The sequence below is a fragment of the Pristis pectinata genome, chromosome 6 (assembly GCF_009764475.1).
Source record: "Pristis pectinata isolate sPriPec2 chromosome 6, sPriPec2.1.pri, whole genome shotgun sequence".
In the NCBI taxonomy this organism is placed as follows: domain Eukaryota; kingdom Metazoa; phylum Chordata; class Chondrichthyes; order Rhinopristiformes; family Pristidae; genus Pristis; species Pristis pectinata.
In genome coordinates, this window is record NC_067410.1 from 114900360 (window position 1) to 114919099 (window position 18740).

The 18740-nt window shown below is 44.8% G+C and overlaps 1 protein-coding gene across 4 annotated transcripts in view; it reads right to left on the minus strand.

Annotated features, from left to right (window-relative positions):
* lpp (LIM domain containing preferred translocation partner in lipoma) overlaps positions 1 to 18740 on the minus strand; it is a 307384-nt gene that overhangs the window by 281765 nt on the left and 6879 nt on the right. Inside the window, exon 1 of one of the 4 annotated variants that reach the window (XM_052017880.1) lies at positions 3151 to 3251. The exons of the other annotated variants lie outside the window; for them this stretch is intronic. The gene's annotated coding sequence lies outside the window, so the exon portion shown is untranslated. Of the gene's footprint in view, positions 1 to 3150; positions 3252 to 18740 lie in introns of those variants that run through there. 4 annotated transcript variants of the gene reach the window in all.

Consider the following 18740-nt stretch of genomic DNA (forward strand, 5'->3'; position numbering starts at 1 on the left):
TTGGCCAATGAAGGCAAGCATACAAAATATTAAGAGGAATGGATAGAGTATACAAAATATTAAGAGGAATAGGTAGAATGGACAGCCAGTGCCTCTTTCCCAGGGCACCAATGCTCAATACAAGAGGGCATGGCTTTAAGGTAATGGGTGGGAAGTTCAAGGGAGATGTCAGAGGGAAGTTTTTCACCCAGAGAGTGGTTGGTGCATGGAATGTGCTGCCTGGGGTGGTGGTGGAGGCTGATACGTTGGTCAAGTTCAAGAGATTGTTAGATAAGCACATGGAGGAATTTAAAATAGAGGGATATGTGGGAGTAAGGGGTTAGATGGTCTTAGGCGTGGTTTGAAGGTCAGCACAACATGGTGGGCTGAAGGGCCTGTATTGTGCTATATTGTTCTATGGTTCTATACCAAATGCCTCCTTCACTACCCTATTCAACTGTGTCACCACTGTCAGTGAGCTATGGACTTGTGTCACCTCCTTGCTCTTGTTTCCTATACTTCTGTTTATGAAGCTATGTCAGTCCCAGCAGCCATCTCAAATTATCCTGTGTGCAGGAATAGTAGGTAAATCCTTAAAAGTGACAGGTCATGTTGGAGAGAGTGGTTAGTAAAGCATATGGGATCCTGGGATTCACAATAAGATGCAAGTTGTACAGAGACAGGGAAGTTCTATTCAATCTATACAAAAGACTGGACAGGTCACAGCTGGAGTACCACACTTCACCAGGGACATCAAGGTCCTAAAGTGGGTGCAGAAAGATCTATTGGAATGGTTCTAGGGATGAGGAATTTCAGCTCCAAGGTTAGACTGTCAAAGCTAGGGATGATATCCTTCAAGCAATGAAGGCTGAAAGAAAATTTGACGGAAGTGTACAAGATCACGACTGATTTAGACAGGTAGATCAAGGGAAGCTGTTCCCATTAGGTAGAACGTTCAAGGACCAGGGGCAGAGATTTAAGGTGATTGGCAAAAGATGCAAATAGGATGTGAGTTTTTACTTTAGATAGACCGTATTTACGATTTGGAACGCATTGCTTTTAAGCTTACAGGGAACAGAATTAAACAAGGCCTTCGAAAGGGAAATGAATAGGCACCCAAGAGAGAAAGATTTATAGGGCTATGGGGAAAGAGTGAGTTACGAAACCGATGGGATTGCTCTACAAGGGAGCTAGCGCACATTTCATGATCTAAATGGCCTTAACAATTCCATGATTCTATGATAATTCTTGAAACAATTGGGCTTTTAGCATGTGCGTAAATTTTCTGATTTGCCAGCTCTTTTCAAATGTAAATCCTATCTCAAATTATCATTTCCAGCAGTTTCTACACCATCATGGTCTGACTGACCTACAGCTGCCAGCCTTCACCCTCTGTTTTTGAACAAGGTGCAACACTTGCAATCCTCCTGCCCTCTGGTGTCAGCCACACAAAGTCACATAGCACGGAAACAGGCCCTTCGGCCCAACTGGCCTAAGCCAACCAAGATGCCCATCTAAGCTAGTCCCATTTGCCCACATTTGGCCCATATCCCACTAAATCTTTCCTATCCATGTACCTGTCCAAGTACCTTTTAAATGTTGTTAATGTACCTGCCAACTTTTCCTGATTTTAATGAAAGATCTGTTTCTCCCTCCACAGATGCTGACTGACCTGAGTAATTTCAGCATTTCCTGTTTTGATTTCAGAGTTCCTGCATCTGCAGTACTTTGCTTTACATCCTATCCAGATCAGATGATTCTTCTACTTCCAACACTGACAACTTTTCAATTACTTCAAATCGTAAAGTAATACAGTTGGAAACAGGCCCTTCGGCCCAACTAGTCCATGCTAACCGCTAGTCCCAGTTGCCCGCAGTCGGCCCATAACCCTCCAAGTCCCTCCCCTCCATATACCTATCCAAATGTCTCTTAAATGTTGCAATTGTGCTACTGCTCTGGCAACTCATTCCAGGTACTCACTACCCTCTGAGTAAAGAAGTTACCTCTTCTTTTCTTGTCCTATTTATATCCTTCCCAACAATGTAATTGTCTCCTCTTTGGCTGTCACCATGGCAAAATACTCTTTGCAACTGAATACAGATGCAAAAACAAACTTGGGATATTAGCTTCCCATTTTGCCTCTGTTACAACATCTTTTTTCCCCCTAATTGGCCTAACCCTTTGATTAGTCTTTTAGTACTTATCTGTATATTAAGTCTAACAAAAGTGTGGGCACAATCAGGAGGTACGCACAAGTGTAACAGTTAAGGCAAGGGCTAGTTCAATACACTCACTATGAGAGAGCACTTGGCACAGACACAATGACCAAGCGCTTGGCACAGGCACAGTGAGGAGCAGCCACAGCACGAGTGCAATTTGTCCATTATAGTGACTATCAGCAGAGATAAATGTCACTGAGATCACACACCGAGCATCCAGATGTGGCAGTGGGGCTGACTGGAATGAAGTTACCAATCACCACTGCTTAACATTACATTGTCCATTTGCTTTGATTTATGCACAGCATCACTGCTTCAGTCTGTGGATCAAGTACAGGTCTGGTGGAAAATGCCAGTCAGTAGATCACTAAAGGCGACTCACCACAGCAGCAGACTCACATTACAAAACCTCATCTTCTCACTGTTTCCAGACATATCAAAGCTTTGACCAGTGTTTGGCTCCTCACTACCTCTCCCTCATGCACACTGATCATAAGTCTGGATGCCAGGGTAGCACCAGATAGGCACGCACTATGCAGTCAGGTAAACATAATGCAGACAGGCACAGACAAACCAACATCACAGACATGTAAAAGTCCTGCATAACACAATGCAGATGCAGCACAATCAGATTTACACGACAGACAGACTTTACTGACGCAATGCAAGATTACACAGAAGGGCATTTAGCGCTCCATGTGTTTACATACTGCAGCAGTGACATTGTCCTCAAGGGGTTAACAACTATACTGTTAAAGAACACAGAATACTGTCATAATCTCAGGGGCTCCACCCAGTTCAGTGAGCAGACCAGCCATTTCTGGCCCTGTCCTTGTTCTCTCGCTCTCTCAGTTCCTGTACAAACCTGCCTTCCCTGCCCTCTTCAAGAATTATACTTTTCAGGTTTCCTCTTCTTCTACTGAACCCAAATCCAAAGAGTTGTTACACTTACAGTGAGACAGGGCCGAGAGTAGCGAGCAGCAGCCTGTCCTCCAATCCTCAGGCCCCCAGGGCTGCACACTCCACAGCTACTGGCAGGAACCTACTGGAAACACCACCAAATCCTCCCTCCTACATCCCTCCCCTTCCCTCCGATCCCAGCAACAGCTCAACAATTCCAAATATGGAAAATTACAACAAATACAGCACAAAAATTACAGCCACAAATTCTCTTCAAAAATGGGAAACAAGTAATTGTGCCACAGTGCAGCCTCTGCCCCTCCCCATAAATTATGCAGTTCAAACTAACAGCAATCTTTAAAGTGAAAGTAGAGGCAGCAAAAGGAATGATTTTGACTCTGCTCTTGTAACAGAATCGCAATTCCCCACTGCATTAACAACCACATTGAGCTAGAATCAGTGACAATATTCAAACACTGCAACAAAACCATCCCACAAAGTAATATTTCCACACTAATGCACGCCATACCACCCTGTACATTATCAGACAACAACCCATGTCTGTACTATTACAGCACATTCCATGATTGCACATCCCATGCCACTACACACAATGATGTACATCCCGTGTTACTTCACATAGTAACACACATCTCATAACATCAAGTACTGTACTTTGCAAATCATACAAAGCAACACACATCCATAACATCACACGCAGTAAAGTACCCTCTATTATTATACAATGTGAGACACAACACATATCATTGTATAGCATGTCTCCATTACTGCACACAGTTACACACATCCAATGGCATCACACACAGTACACATGCATCATATATATGTCCCATACCATCACATACAATAATGCACTAGTCATTGTAAAACAACAAAATACAAGTCCTGTATCATTACAGTAACTATCACGCACTAAAATATGTCTCATAGCATGACCCCTACTACATAAGGCATAACATGAAAATAGAAGCAGAAATAGGCCACTCAGCCCCTCAAGCTTAGCCCACCATTCAACATGATCACAGCTGCTCTGCCCCAGGCCTCATCTCCTTTACCAGCTTCCCACAACATAACACACAGTAATATCTGTCCTGTGCAATTTCACGAAGAAACCTACACTACATAGTATTATGTGAAAGAATTAGAATTGGTTTATTATTGTCACTTGTACCGAGGTACAGTGAAAAACTTGTCTTACATACCGTCCATACAGATCAATTCATTATACAGCGTATTGAGCTAGTACAGGGTAAAACAACAACAGAGTACAGAGTAAAGTGTCACAGCTACAGAGAAAGTGCAGTGCAGGTAGACAATATGGTGCAAGGGCATAACAAGGTAGATTGTGAAGTCAAGTCTTATTGAACATAGAACATAGAACACTACAGCACAGGACAGGCCCTTCGGCCCACAACGTTGTGCCAACATTTTATCCTGCTCTAAGATCTATCTAACCCTTCCCTCCAACATAGCCCCCTATTTTTCTATCATTCATGTGTCTAAGAGTCTCTTAAATGTCCCTAACATATCTGCCCCCACAACCTCTGCAGGCAGTATGTTCCACACACCCACCACTCTCTGTGTAAAATAACTTACCCCTGACATCACATTGAAAGGTGCAATCACTCTGATGGGGTTTTATTATCGGCCTCCCGATAGCCACCGGGAGATAGAGGAGCAGATATGTAAACATATTTTGGAAAGCAACAGGGTTGTTGTAGTGGGTGGCTATAACTTCCCCAGTATCAGTGCAAGAGGCTTAAATGGGGCAGGATTTCTTCAGTGCATTCAAGAGGGTTTCTTGCAACAATAGGTGGAAAGCCCAACTAGAGGAGGGACCAAACTGGACCTTGTTTTGGGAAATGAGCCTGGTCTGGTGACTGGCCTTTTAATGGGAGAGCATTTTGGGAACAGTGATCACAACTCCTTAAGTTCTAAGATAGTTATAAGTCTGGACCTTGTGGGCAAATCATGACATTATTAGACAGGAGCTAGGGGGAGTTAATTGGGAGCAGCTATTATTGGGCAAGTCTATAGCTAATATGTGGGAGTTGTTTAAAGACCAGCTAATCCAATCTCAGGACCGTATGTTCCAGTAAGGAAGAAGGAAGCCATGGATGTTGAGAGAGGTTATGAGTTTAGTCAAAAAGTAAAAAGAAGCAAATGTAAGGTTTAGGAAGGTAAAATCAGACAGGGCCCTTGAGGAATATAAAAATAGCAGGAAAGAGCTCAATCGGGGGATTAGGAAGACCAAAAGGGGGCATGAAATGTCCTTGGCAAGTAGGATTAAAGTGAATCCCAAGGCATTTTATACATACATTAAAAACATAGAGGATAACTAGGGAGAGGGTAGGACCACTCAAGGATAAAGGCGGGAATTTATGCTTAAAACATAAGAACGTAAGAAATAGGAGCAGGAGGAGGCCATCCGGCCCGTCAAGCCTACTCCACCATTCAATAAGATCATGGCTGATCTGGCCGTGGACTCAGTTCCACCTACCTACCTTTTCCCCATAACCCTTAGTTCCCCTACTATGCCAAAATCTATCTGTGTCTTAAATATATTTAATGAGGTAGCCTCTACTGCTTCCCTGGACAGAGAATTCCATATATTCACTACTATCTGGGAAAAGCAGATCCTCCTCATCTCTGTCCTAAATCTATTACCCAGATTCTTGAGGCTATGTCCCCTAGTTCTAGTCTCACCTACCAGTGGAAACAACTTTCCTGCTTCTATCTTATCTATCCCTTTCATAATTTTATATGTTTCTATAAGATCCCCTCTCATTCTTCTGAATTCCAATGAGTATAGTCCCAATCTCTCCTCACAGGCTAACCCCCTCATCTCTGGAATCAACCTGGTGAACCTCCTCTGCACCGCCTCCAAAGCCAGTATTTCCTTCCTCAAGTAAGGAGACCAGAACTGCACGCCATACTCCAGGTGCAGCCTGACCAGTTCCCTGTACAGTTACAGCATAACCTCCCTGCTCTTAAATTCAGTCCCTCTAGCAATGAAGGCCAACATTCTATCTGCCTTCCTGATAACCTGTTGCACCTGCAAACCAACCTTTTGTGATTCATGTACAAGCACTCCTAAATCCCTCTACACAACAACATGCTGCAATCTTTCACCATTTAAATAATAATCTGATCCTCTAGTTTTCCTTCCAAAGTGGATGACCTCGTATTTACCAATGTTGTACTCCATCTGCCAGACCCTTGCCCACTCACCACTGATTGCCAACCAGAGAAACACCCATTTATCCCAACTCTCTGCTTTCTATTGGTCAACCAGTCCTCTATCCATGCTAATACATTACATCCAACTCCATGCATCTTTATCTTATGGATGTCTTTTATGCAGCACCTTATCGAACGCCTTCTGGAAATCCAAGTATACAACATCCACCTGTTCCCCTCTATCCACTGCGCTCATTATATCCTCAAAGAATACCAGTAAGTTTGTCAAACAGGACCTGCCCTTCCTGAATTCATGCTGTGTCTGCCTGATGGAACCACTTCTATCCAGGTGTCTCACTATTTCTTCCTTAATGATAGCTTCAAGCATTTTCCCGATTACAGACGTTAAGCTAACTGGCCTATAGTTACCTGCCTTTTGCCTACATCCTTTTTTAAACAGTGGCGTGACATTCACTTTCTTCCAGTCTGCCGGGACCTGTCCAGAGAATTTTGGTAAATTATGACAAACGTCTGTACAATAACTTCCGCCATTTCTTTCAGTACCCTGGGATGCATCCCATCAGGACCAAGGGACTCGTCTACCTTTGGGTCCACTAGTTTGTTCATCACTACCTCTTTAGTGACAGCGATTGTAGCGAGGTCCTCACCTCCCATCGCATCCATAACATCTCTCTTTGGCATGTTAGACGTGTCCTCTACCATGAAGACCGACACAAACTAGTTGTTCTTGGAGTCAGAGTACGTGGACGAAGTACTAAATGAGTACTTTGCGTCACCAAGGAGAAGGGCATGTAGGATACTGAGATTAGTGTGGGGCATGCTAATATGCTAGGGCATATTGAGATCAAGAAGGAGGTGGTGCTGGGTCCTTTGAAGACCATCAAGGTGAATAAGTCCCCAGGGCCTGATAGGATATATCCCAGGTTATTGAAAGAGGCAAGAGAGGGGATTGCTGGGGCCAAGATCTTTGTATCCTCATTAGCAACAGGCGATGTCCTGGAGGACTGGAGAGTAGTCAAAGTTGTTCCTTTGTTCAAGAAGAGAAATAGGGTTAATCCAGGAGAGTATAGGCCAGGAAGCCTCACATCAGTGGTGGGGAAGCTAATGGAGAGGATTCTTAGGGACAGGATTTACTCGCATTTATAAAAACAGGGCCTAATTAGGGACAGTCAGCGTGGCTTTACGCATGGCAGATCATGTCTCACCAATTTAATTGAGTTTTTTGAGGAGGTGACGAAGGTGATCGATGAAGCTGTAGACGTTGTCTAGCTGGATTTTAGTGAGGTGTTTGACAACGTCCTTCTTGCTTGGGTCATGCAGAAGATTAGGCTGCATGGGATGCATAGTGACTTGACCATTTGGATTCAAAATTGGCTTGCCATAGAAGACAGAGGGTAGTGGTTGATGGGTCTTATTGACCATGACCAGTGGTGTTTTGCAGAGATTAGAGCTGGGGCCTCTCTGTTAGTGATATATCTAAATGACTTGGATAAAAACATGGATGAATGGATTAGTATGTTTGTAGAAAACACTAAGATTGGTGGAGTTATAGACAGTGAAAGAGGTTGTTAAAGGATTCAGCAGAATATAGATCAGTTACAGATATGGGTGGAGAAATGGGAGATGGCATTTAATTCGAGCAAGTGTGAGGTGTTGAACTTTGGGAGATCAAATTTAAGAGGAAAGTGTACAGTTAATGGCAGGAACCTTACAGCAATATTGTACAGAGGGATCTTGGCGTCCAAATCCATAGCTCCCTGAAAGTAGCCATGCAAGTAGATAGGGTAGTAAAGGTGTATGGAATGCTTGCCCTCCTTGGTTGAGGGCATTGAATATAAGAGTAGTCATGTTGCAGCTGTGTAAAACTTTGGTTAGACCGCACTTGGAGTATTGTGTGCAGTTCTGATCACCCCATTACAGGAAGGATGTGGAGGCTTTGGAAAGGGTACAGAAGATGTTTACCAGGCTGTTGCCTGGATTAGAGGGTATTAGGAGACCAGATAGAAGTTTATAAAGTTATGAGACTCATAGATAGAGTCAGAGGAAATATGTTTAAGGTGAGAGAGGAAAGGTTTAAAGGAGATGTGCAAGTCTCTTTACACAGAGAGTGGTCGGTGCCTGGAATGGGCTGCCAGGGGTAGTGGTGGAAGTAGATACGATAGTGACGTTAAGAGACTATTAGACAGGTACATGAATATGCAGGGAATGGTGGGATATGGATCATGTTCAGGCAGAAGAGAATGTTTAATTTGGCATCATATTCGGTGCAGACATTGTAAGCCAAACGCACATGAGATTGTTGCCATCATGGAAACGTGGTTGAGGGAAGGACAAGACTGTTTGTCCAGGCATTACAGGGTAGGGTACAAAAGGATAAGGGATGTGGCATTGCTGACCAAGGAGAGCATTATGGCAGTATTCACAGAGGACATCCTGGAGATGTTGGCCATACAGCAGTGTGGAAGAACAGAGGAATTTTGGAGTCCAAGTCCACAGATCCCTCAAAGTTGCCACACAAGTTGATAGGGTGGTTAAGAAGGCATATGGTGTGCTGGGCTTCATTAGTCGGGGGATAGAGTTCAAAAGACGCGAGGTAATGTTGCAGCTCTACAAAACCCTGGTTAGACCAAACTTAGAGCATTGTGTTCAGTTCTGGTCACCTCATTATAAGAAGGATGTGCAAGCTTTAGAGAGGGTGCAGAGGAGGTTTACCAGGATGCTGCCTGGATTAGAGAACATACCTTATGAGGAAAGGTTAAGCGAGCTAGAGCTTTTCTTTTTGAAGCGACGCAGGATGAGAAGTGACTTGATAGAGGTGTATAAGATTATGAGGGGCATAGATAGAGTGAACAGCCGGCACCTTTTCCCCAGGGCACAAATGGCCAATACCAGAGGACATCAGTTTAAGGTCAGAGGAGGAAAGTTCAGGGGAGATGTCAGAGGTAGGTTTTTTTACACAGAGAGTGGAATGCACTGCCGGGGGTGGTGGTAGAGGCTGATACAGTAGGGACATTTAAAAGACTGTTAGATAGGCACATGGAAGTAAGTAAAATGGAGGGTTATGGGCTGTGTAGGAGGGAAGGGTTAGTTTGATCAGGGCGTAGGTGTTTATACAGGTCGGCACAACATGGTGGGCTGAAGGGCCCATACTGTGCTGTACTGTGCTGTTCTATGTTCTGACAGGGTATCTGGGTAGAAGTAAGGAACAAGAAAAGAACGATCACTTTAATCATATTACAGGACTGGACAAATTAGATGCAGAAAGGACATTGCCAATGCCTGGGGAGTTCAGGACCACACGTCAGTCTAAGGATAAGAGGTAAGCCATTTAACACTGAGGTTAGGAAGAATTTCTTCTCCCAGAAAGTACTGAACCCATGGAATTTTCTTGCACAGCCAAATCATTAAATATATTCTAGAAGGAGTTAGATATCGGTCTTAGGGCTAGAAGGATCGAGGGAGAAAGCTGGAACAGGGTACTGTATTTGGATGACCAGCCATGACCATGTTAAATGCTAGAATAGGCTCTAAGGGCCAAATGGCCGAATCCTCTCCTACTTTAACACAGAAACATAGAAAACCTACAGCACAACACAGGCCCTTCGGCCCACAAAGTTGTGCCGAACATGTCCCTACCTTAGAAATTACTAGGCTTACCCATAGCCCTCTGTTTTTCTAAGCTCCATGTACCTATCCAAAAGTCTCTTAAATGACCTTATCGTATCTGCCTCCACCACCGTTGCCGGCAGCCCATTCCATGCACTCACCACTTTCTGAGTAAAAAAAACTTGCCCCTGACATCTCCTCTGTACCTACTCCCTAGCACCTTAAACCTGTGTCCTCTTGTGGCAACCATTTCAGCCCTGGGAAAAAGCCTCTGACTGTCCACACGATCAATACCTCTCATCATCTTATACATCTCTATCAGGTCCCCCCTCATCCTCCGTCACTCCAAGGAGAAAAGGCTGAGTTCCCTCTACCTGCTTTCATAAGGCAGGCTCTGCATTCCAGGCAGCATCTTTGTAAATCTCCTCTGCACCCTTTCTATGGCTTCAACATCCTTCCTGTAGTGAGGCGACCAGAACTGAGCACAGTACTCCAAGTGGGGTCTGACCAGGGTCCTATATAGCTGCAACATTACCTCTCGGCTCATAAATTCAATTCCACAATTGATGAAGGACAATACACCATATGCCTTCTTAACTACAGTCAACCTGTGCAGATGCTTTGAGCGTCCTATGGACTCGGACCCCAAGATCCCTCTGATCTTCCACACTGCCAAGAGTCCTACCATTAATACTATATTCTGCCATCATGTTTGACCTACCAAAATGAACCACTTCACACTTATCTGGGTTGAACTCCATCTGCCACTTCTCAACCCAGTTTTGCATTCTATCTATGTCCCTCTGTAACCTCTGACTGCCCTCCACACTATCCACAACACCTCCAACCTTCGTGTCATCAGCAAACTTAATAAACCATCCCTCCACTTCCTCATCCAGGTCATTTATAAAAATCACAAAGAGTAAGGGTCCCAGAACAGATCCCTGAGGTACACCACTGGTCACTGACCTCCATGCACAATATGACCCATCAGGAACCACTCTTTGCCTTCTGTGGGCAAGCCAGTTCCGGATCCACAAAGCAATGTCCCCTTGGATCCCACGCCTCCTTACTTTCTCAATAAGCCTTGCATGGGGTACCTCATCAAATGCCTTGCTGAAATCCATATACACTACATCTACTACTCTTCCTTCATCGATGTGTTTAGTCATATCCTCAAGAAATTCAATCAGGCTCATTAGGCAGGACCTGCCCTTGACAAAGCCATGCTGACTATTTCTAATCATATTATACCCCTCCAAATGTTCATGAATCCTGCCAATCAGGATCTTCTGTGTTTCTATGTCTATGTTTCGAGAAGATGGGAGGTTTGCTGATGTATGCACAGTATTCAATTCCATTCACAACTCCTCAGCAAATGCAGCATGTCAGAGACAATATTTAGGCATGGGCTGGTAAGTGGCAAGTTACATTCATGCCACAAGAGTCCCAAATGACCACCTCCAACAAGAGAGAGTCTGATAATGTACCCTTAATCTCCGATGGAATTACCATCATTAGGTCTCCCACCATTACCATTTTGAGCAAAAAACTGCTGGAGGAACTCAGCAGGTCAGGTAGCATCTGTAGAGGGAAACGGATAGTTGATGTTTCAGGTCAAGACCCTTCACCTGTCCATTTCCCTCTATAGATGATGCCTGACCTTCTGAGTTCCTCCAGCAGCTTGTTTTTTGCTCCAGATTTCAACATCTGCAATCTCTTGTGCCTCCATTAACATTTTGAGGGTCACTATTAACCAGAAACTCAGCTGGATCAGCCACTTAAATACTATGGCCACTAGAGCAAGTCAGAGGCTGGGTATCTTGCAGTGAGTGGCTCATCGCCTGACAACCAAAAGCCTTTCCACTATCTACAAGGCACAAGTCAGGAGCATGATGGAAAATACTCATAAGGCTGAAAGTGTGCAGCACTACATTACTACACACATGTTCCACGCCACCACCAATCAAGAAGCTCAGTGCTGTGCAGGACAAAGTAGCCCCTCAAACGGCACTCTTAACACTATCCTAAATAATCATAACCTGCATCACCTGTGCACCATTGCAATAACAACATAATCCCATACCACCACCACCAGTCATGTACATCCCCTTTCATCACAATGGCATAGAACCCATCCTATTGTATAGAATACATAGAACAGTACAGCACAGGAACAGGCCCTTCAGCCCACCATGTCTGTGCCAACCATGATGCCAAAGTTCCGTATCCCTCTATTCTCTGTCTGTTCATGTGCAGGGGCAAGCATGGGGATAGAAGCAGGCAGGGAAGACCATCCACATGAATGCAAGAAAACAGGAACAGGAATAATGCACCCAACCCCTCAAGCCTGCCCTGCCATTCAATGTTTCATGGCTGATCTATGCTGGCCACAACTCCTCTTCTGTGCCACCTGCCCATAACCCTCAATTCCCCAATCTTCCAAACATTTAGTTACATCCACCTGAAATATTTCTAACAATTTAGCCTCGCTCACCTTCTGGGGCCATGAATTCCACAATTCATACCCACCATAGAAGAGTACAGCACAGGAACAGGCCCTTTGGCCCATAATGTTGTGCTGAACTAATTAGGCTAATGACACCTAATCCCTTCTGCCTGCACATGGTCCATATCCTTACATTCTCTGCACATTCATGCGCCTATCAAGAGCCTCTTAAAAGCCTATATCGTATCTGCCTCCACTACCACCTCTAGCAGGGCAGTCCAGGCACTCACCACCCTCTGTGTAAAAAGAAACTTGCCGCACACATCTCCTTTGAACTCGCCCCCTCTCACCTTAAATGCATGCTCTCTGGTATTAGACATTTCGACCCTGGGAAAAAGATACTAGCTGTCTACTCTATGTCTCTCGTGATTTTATAAACTTTTTATAAACTTCTGACACACCTCAGTTTTAAATGATCTTGTAACTATTGCTCTGTCTCCACTTTCTGTTCACAGCCCTGATGGGAAAGTCACTGGACCAGGTTCCAGCACACAAAGCAAGTTGTTCCTAAGGATGCCAAAACAAACCAATGAAGGCTAAGGTGACAAAACAAATAGATGAAGGTAGAGTGGTGGATGTGATGTATATGGACTTTACTAAAGTGTTTGAAAAGGTTCCCCATGGTAGGCTCATCCAGAAAGCTATAAGGCATGGGATCCATGGAGACTTGGCTGTGTAGATTCTGAATTGGGTGGTAGTAGATGGGAGTGTATTCTGCGTGGAGGTCGGTGACCAGTGGTGTTCTTCAGAGATCTGTTCTGGGACCCCTACTCTTTGTGGTTTTTATAAATGACTTGGATGAGGAAGTGGAGGGATGGGTTAGTAAGTTTGCAGATAACATGAAGGTTGGAGCGGTTGTGCATTGTGTAGAAGGTTGTCATAGGTTACAATGGGATATAGACAGGATGCAGAGTTGGGTGGAGAAGTGGCAGATGGAGTTCAACCTGGAAAAGTGTGAAGTGATACACTTTGAAAGAACAAACATGAAGGGGGAGTACAAGGTTAATGGCAGGATTTTGAGCAGTGTGCAGGAACAGAGGGATCTTGGGGTCCAAGTCCATACATCCCTCAAAGTTGTCATGCAAGTTGATAGGGTGGCTATGAAGGCGTATGGTGTGCTGGCCTTCATCAGTTGGGGGACTGAGTTCAAGAGTCACTAGGTAATGTTGCAGCTCTATAAAACTCTGGTCAGACCACTCTTGGAGTATTGTGTTCAGTTCTGGTCACCTCATTATAGGAAGGATGTGGAAGCTTTAGAGAGGGTGCAGAGGAGATTTACCAGGATGCTGCCTGGATCAGAGAACATGTCTTATGAGGAAAGGTTGAGCGAGCTTGGGCTTTTCTCTTTGGACGACCCAGTACGAGAGGCGACTTGATAGAGGTGTATAAGATTATGAGGGGCATAGATAAAGTGGACAGCCTTTTCCCCTGGGCAGCAATGGCCAATACCAGAGGACATCCGTTTAAGGTCAGAGGAGGAATGTTCAAAGAGATGTCAGAGGTGGTTCTTTACACAGAGAGTGGTGGGTGTCTGGAACGCACTGCCGGGTGTGGACATAGATACAAGAGGGACCTTTAAAAGGAAGGTCACATGGAAGTAAGAAAAATACGGTTATGGGCCGTGCAGGAGGGATCATGGAGGAGGTGTTCATATAGGTTGGCACAACACGGTGGGCCAAAGGACCCGTACTGTGCTGCACCATTCTATGCCAGCCTCCAGACAGTGAATGAACCAACTAAAGGAAACCACAATGACGAGGCCGGTAGTTGCTGCTGATTTTGCTCTTTCTTCCTGTAAGTTGATGTTGAGCTTTGCTAGACAGGGTTTCAATCAGGGAGCCGAGGGTTCCCTTGTGTCAGACCCTTGTGTGACTGTGCTTCTGGACAAGCAGGCAGTGAGAACCACAGTTGGACACAGTGCAGAGCCACGCAGAAAGTCTGAGTTCAAGACGGCTCAGAGCACAAATTTCCAATGTTGGTAAGTGGGGGAATTAGCTAAAGTGGGGAAAGAGGACCTACTTTGATTATTCCATTTAAAACAAACATATAGGGCAGGAACTCAGACCCATAGAGTGTCAGCCCTGTGCCATCTCCAGGTTGCTTTCTACACCCTGGGCCACCATAGGTAGAGGAAGTGTTATCAGCTAGAAGAGTCCAGCCCTGGATTTTGGAGCTTACAACATTGAACATTACAGCACAGGTCAGGCCCTTTGGCCCACAACATTGTGCCGACATTTTATCCTGCTCTAATCCTTCCCTCCCACATAGCCCTCCATTTTTCTATCATTCATGTGTCTACCTGAGAGTCTTGTAAATGTCCCTAAATCTGCCCCCACAACCTCTGCCAGCAGTGTGTTCCACACACCCACCACTCTCTGTGTAAAAAAACTTACCCCTGACATCCACCTTATACCTTCCTCCAATCACCTTAAAATTATGTCCCCTCGTGTTAGCCATTTTCACCCTGGGAAAAAGTCTCTGAACTTGAGCAACAACTGCTATCACTGCAATCCATCCACAAGGCTGAGTGTTTGTGGACAGTACGATTCAAGTGGGGGTCACCCTGCAGCTCAAGACAGGGCAGGCATAGAGGGATGGTGTCACTGCCAGACACATCACTAGATCAGGAAACCCCCGAGGACATCCTGTGCTCTAACCAGTCTTCAGACAGGGAGAGAGTTCACCTCAGGAGTGCAGCCAGAGCCAAGGCCATTGCACCAAGGATGGCTCAGTTGCATAGGAAGGCAAGAGAAAGGTCAAGGGAGCAATATTTCTTGGAGATTCTATAGCTATGGGTGCAGACAAGCAATACTGCCTCACAGATGGATGGTATGTTGTCTCTCAGGTTCAAGGGTACATTGAGTATCTCCAGACGATTCTGGAAGGGAAGAGTGAGCAGTTAGAGGTTATGGTACAATCAACACAGGAAGAAAATGTGATGACATACTGCGGATAGATTTTAATAGAATAGATTAAGCAGGACCTCAAAAGCCATTTCCTCTCAGTGCTATGTGTCAATCAGTGCAGACATTCGAGGACAGCACAGATGAATGTGTGGCTGGAGAGATAGTATGGAAAGGATTGCTTCAGATTCTTGAGGTATTGAGACCTGTTTTGGGGAAAAGGAATCACATACAATTCAGGCAGGTTGTTCCTCAACAGGGTAGGGCCAATACAATCGTGGACAGTTCTTCTACTGCAGATGGGCAGGGTTTCAACTTACTGAAAGATTGGGGAATCAAGGATTAAGGGGAACTAGCGCAGAAGAGGAGTTAAGGCCAGCATAGGTCAGCCATTATCATTAAATGGTGGGGCAGGCAAGGGGCTGGATGGACCATTCCTGCTCCTATTTTCTTATGTTGTTGGTTCAGAGGTTGGGTAAGGCAGAACCTTCACTGCATTTGAATGTACTTGGGTCTGTACATGAATAGTCTTGACCTGCAGAACTCCAAACCCATTGAAGGGTAGTGAGATGAGATGAGATTACTTCTTTTTTTGAGCAGTAAAAACACGATGGGGTAAATGGCCTGCTTCTGTAATGGAAAATTTTAATGATTTTAATGAAGAACTTTAGGATTATGGAGATCCCACTGCAAGTATCACCAAATGTCCCATCGCCTTGTCTCCGTGGTTCTGCAGACCCTCACCCCTCCAGACTCTGCAGAATCCTGACCCTGCATCTACAGGGAGAGGCACAGTGCACGTAAACCAAACTAAAATTTTCAAGACTGACATAAATGTCAAAAGAACGCAGGAAAATGTGGAGAAATTTGTTCACACAGAGTGGTTGTTGCGATCTGTACAGACTATCAGAAAGGGCAGTGAAATTAGATTCCAGAGGAACTTTCCGAAGGCAGCTGGATCTATACCAAGTAGAAATGATTTGCAGGATCCTGGGGAGAAAGCTGGTGATCAACTGGACATTTCAAGACCAAGACTGGTGGATTTTGACTGGACAACAGCATCAAGGGATAAAGAGATGGACTGAGAGTTGGACCTCCCAAACCAGTGAAAAAATTCAAGGCATTAAATAGTCTGCCCCCATTCATATTTCTGTTCTGAATGAAGAGGTGTCCTCAGAGGGGCTTGAACTCACGCGTGTGCTGGACGGCTCAGCTGAGGTGGACCATAAACTGTTGAGAAAGCTACCGCTTGCACCGTGAAGTGGAGTATGTAGGGCGCCCCTAACACTTGCTCACTTCACTGCCTTACATTGTCAGTGGTGACTCTGCACATCTAAAGTTGCCAGTGGTTGAAACTTTGAACTTGGCCTCTGGCCAATTTCAGTTACACTAAAAGCCTTTCCACACCCCAAATACCTTGAAACACTATATGCATTGAGGGACTTTGAACTTCTTATGAACACATACACAACTGTACATAGCAAGCTGGTGCCCTGCAACCAGCAATGAGCAACCATCTAACATCCGTCTGTTAAGGGAAGGGAGTATTCGCACTTGTTCCCTAACTTTGTAATGCATTCAGTTCTGGTTTCTCCATTACAGGAAGGATGTGGAGGCTTTGGAGAGGGTGTAGAAGAGGTTCACCAGGATGCTGCCTGGATTAGAGGGCCTGTGCTATAAGGAGGGGTTGGACAAACTTGGGTTGTCTTCTCTGGAGTGGCAGAGGCTGAGGGGAGACCTGGTAGAAGTTTATAAGATTATGAGAGGCATAGATAGATAGCTGGTATCTTTCTCTCAGGGTCGAAATGTCTAATACCAGAAGGCATGAATTTAAGGCAAGAGAGGTTAAGTTCAGAGGAGATGTGTAGGGCAAGTTTTTTGTTTACACAGAGAGCAGTGGGTACTTGGAATGCACTGCTAGGGGTGGTAGAGGAGGCAAATATGATAGAAGCGTTTAAGAGGCTCTTAGATAGGCACATGAATGTGCAGAGAATGGAGGGATAAGGACTTTGTGTGGCAGAAGGGACCAGTTTAGTTAGGCGTTTAATCACTAGTGTAATTAGTTCATCACAACACTGAGGGCCGAATGTACTGTTCTATGTTCTAACACTATCAGTAACAAGCCAAGCTATCAGAACTGGCAGAATGGGCTTATGGAGATGCAGACAGGCTCAGTGAATAGATAAGGACATGTCAGATAGAGAATAGTGGGAAAATGTGAGGTTATTCACTTTGTTAGGAAAAAATAGAAAGGCAGAGTTTTTTTCTGAAATGATGAGAAACTGAAAGGTGTCAGTGTTGTGTGGAACCTGGGTGTCCCTATACACCAATCACTGAAAGTTAATATGTAGGTTCACCAAGCAATTAATAAGACCTTTATTACAAGAGAATTTGAGTACAAGAGTAGAGACATCCCATTATATAGAACCCATGAAACATTGTGTACAGGTCTAGTCTTCCTTTCCAAGGAATATATGGAATTTGCAGCAAAAGTTGACCAATCCGATTCCTGGGATGGCTAGTTGCTCATACGAGGAAAGATCAAAGAGACCAGGCCTGTACTTTCTTGAGACACAAGAAACTGCGGATACTGGAATCTGGAGCAACACACAAATTGCTGGAGGAACTCAGCAGGTCAGGCAGCATCTGTGGAGGGAAACTGATAGTTGATGTTTCGGGTCAAGACCCTTTGTCTGGATTGAAAGATAGAGGGGAGGTAGCCAGTGTAAAAAGGTGGGGGGAAGGGATGGAACGAGCTGGCAGGTGATAGGTGGATCCAGGTGAGGGGGGATAGTGGGAATGATGTCAGAAGCTGAGAAGTGATAGGTGGAGGTGACATCAGGCTGAAGATGATGGAATCTGATAGGAGAGGTGCAGCATGGAATAAAGAGACGGAGGTGGGGAGGGGAACCGATGCGAGTAGTTTGTGGGTGATGGGTAGATGGAAGGGGTGGGGTAGGAGAAAGAGATAGGGTGATGGGGACCAGGTGGATCAGGAGGAAAGAGAACAACTTCCCACCACCTTTTTATACTGCCTATCACCCCTCTTTCTTTCAGTTCAGATGAAGGGTCTCGACCCAAATCGTTGAGGTTTGCCATTTCCCTCTACAGATACTGCCTGACCTGCTCCTCCAGTTCCTCCAGTGCTTTGTGTGTTGCTGTACTTTCTTGAGTTTAGAAGGATAAGAGGTGATCTTACTGAAATGTACAAAATTCTTACAACGCTTCGCTAAACAGATGTATAATTGGCTGGGTGTCTGGAAGCAAGGCTCACTATCTTAGAAGAAGTCAGCCATTCAGGACAGAGATGGAAAGAAATTTCTTTGCCCAGTCATTAGAATTCTCTATCCAACAGCATCGTGCAGCCTCAGCTGCTGAGTAAATTGAAAACAAAGGAAGACT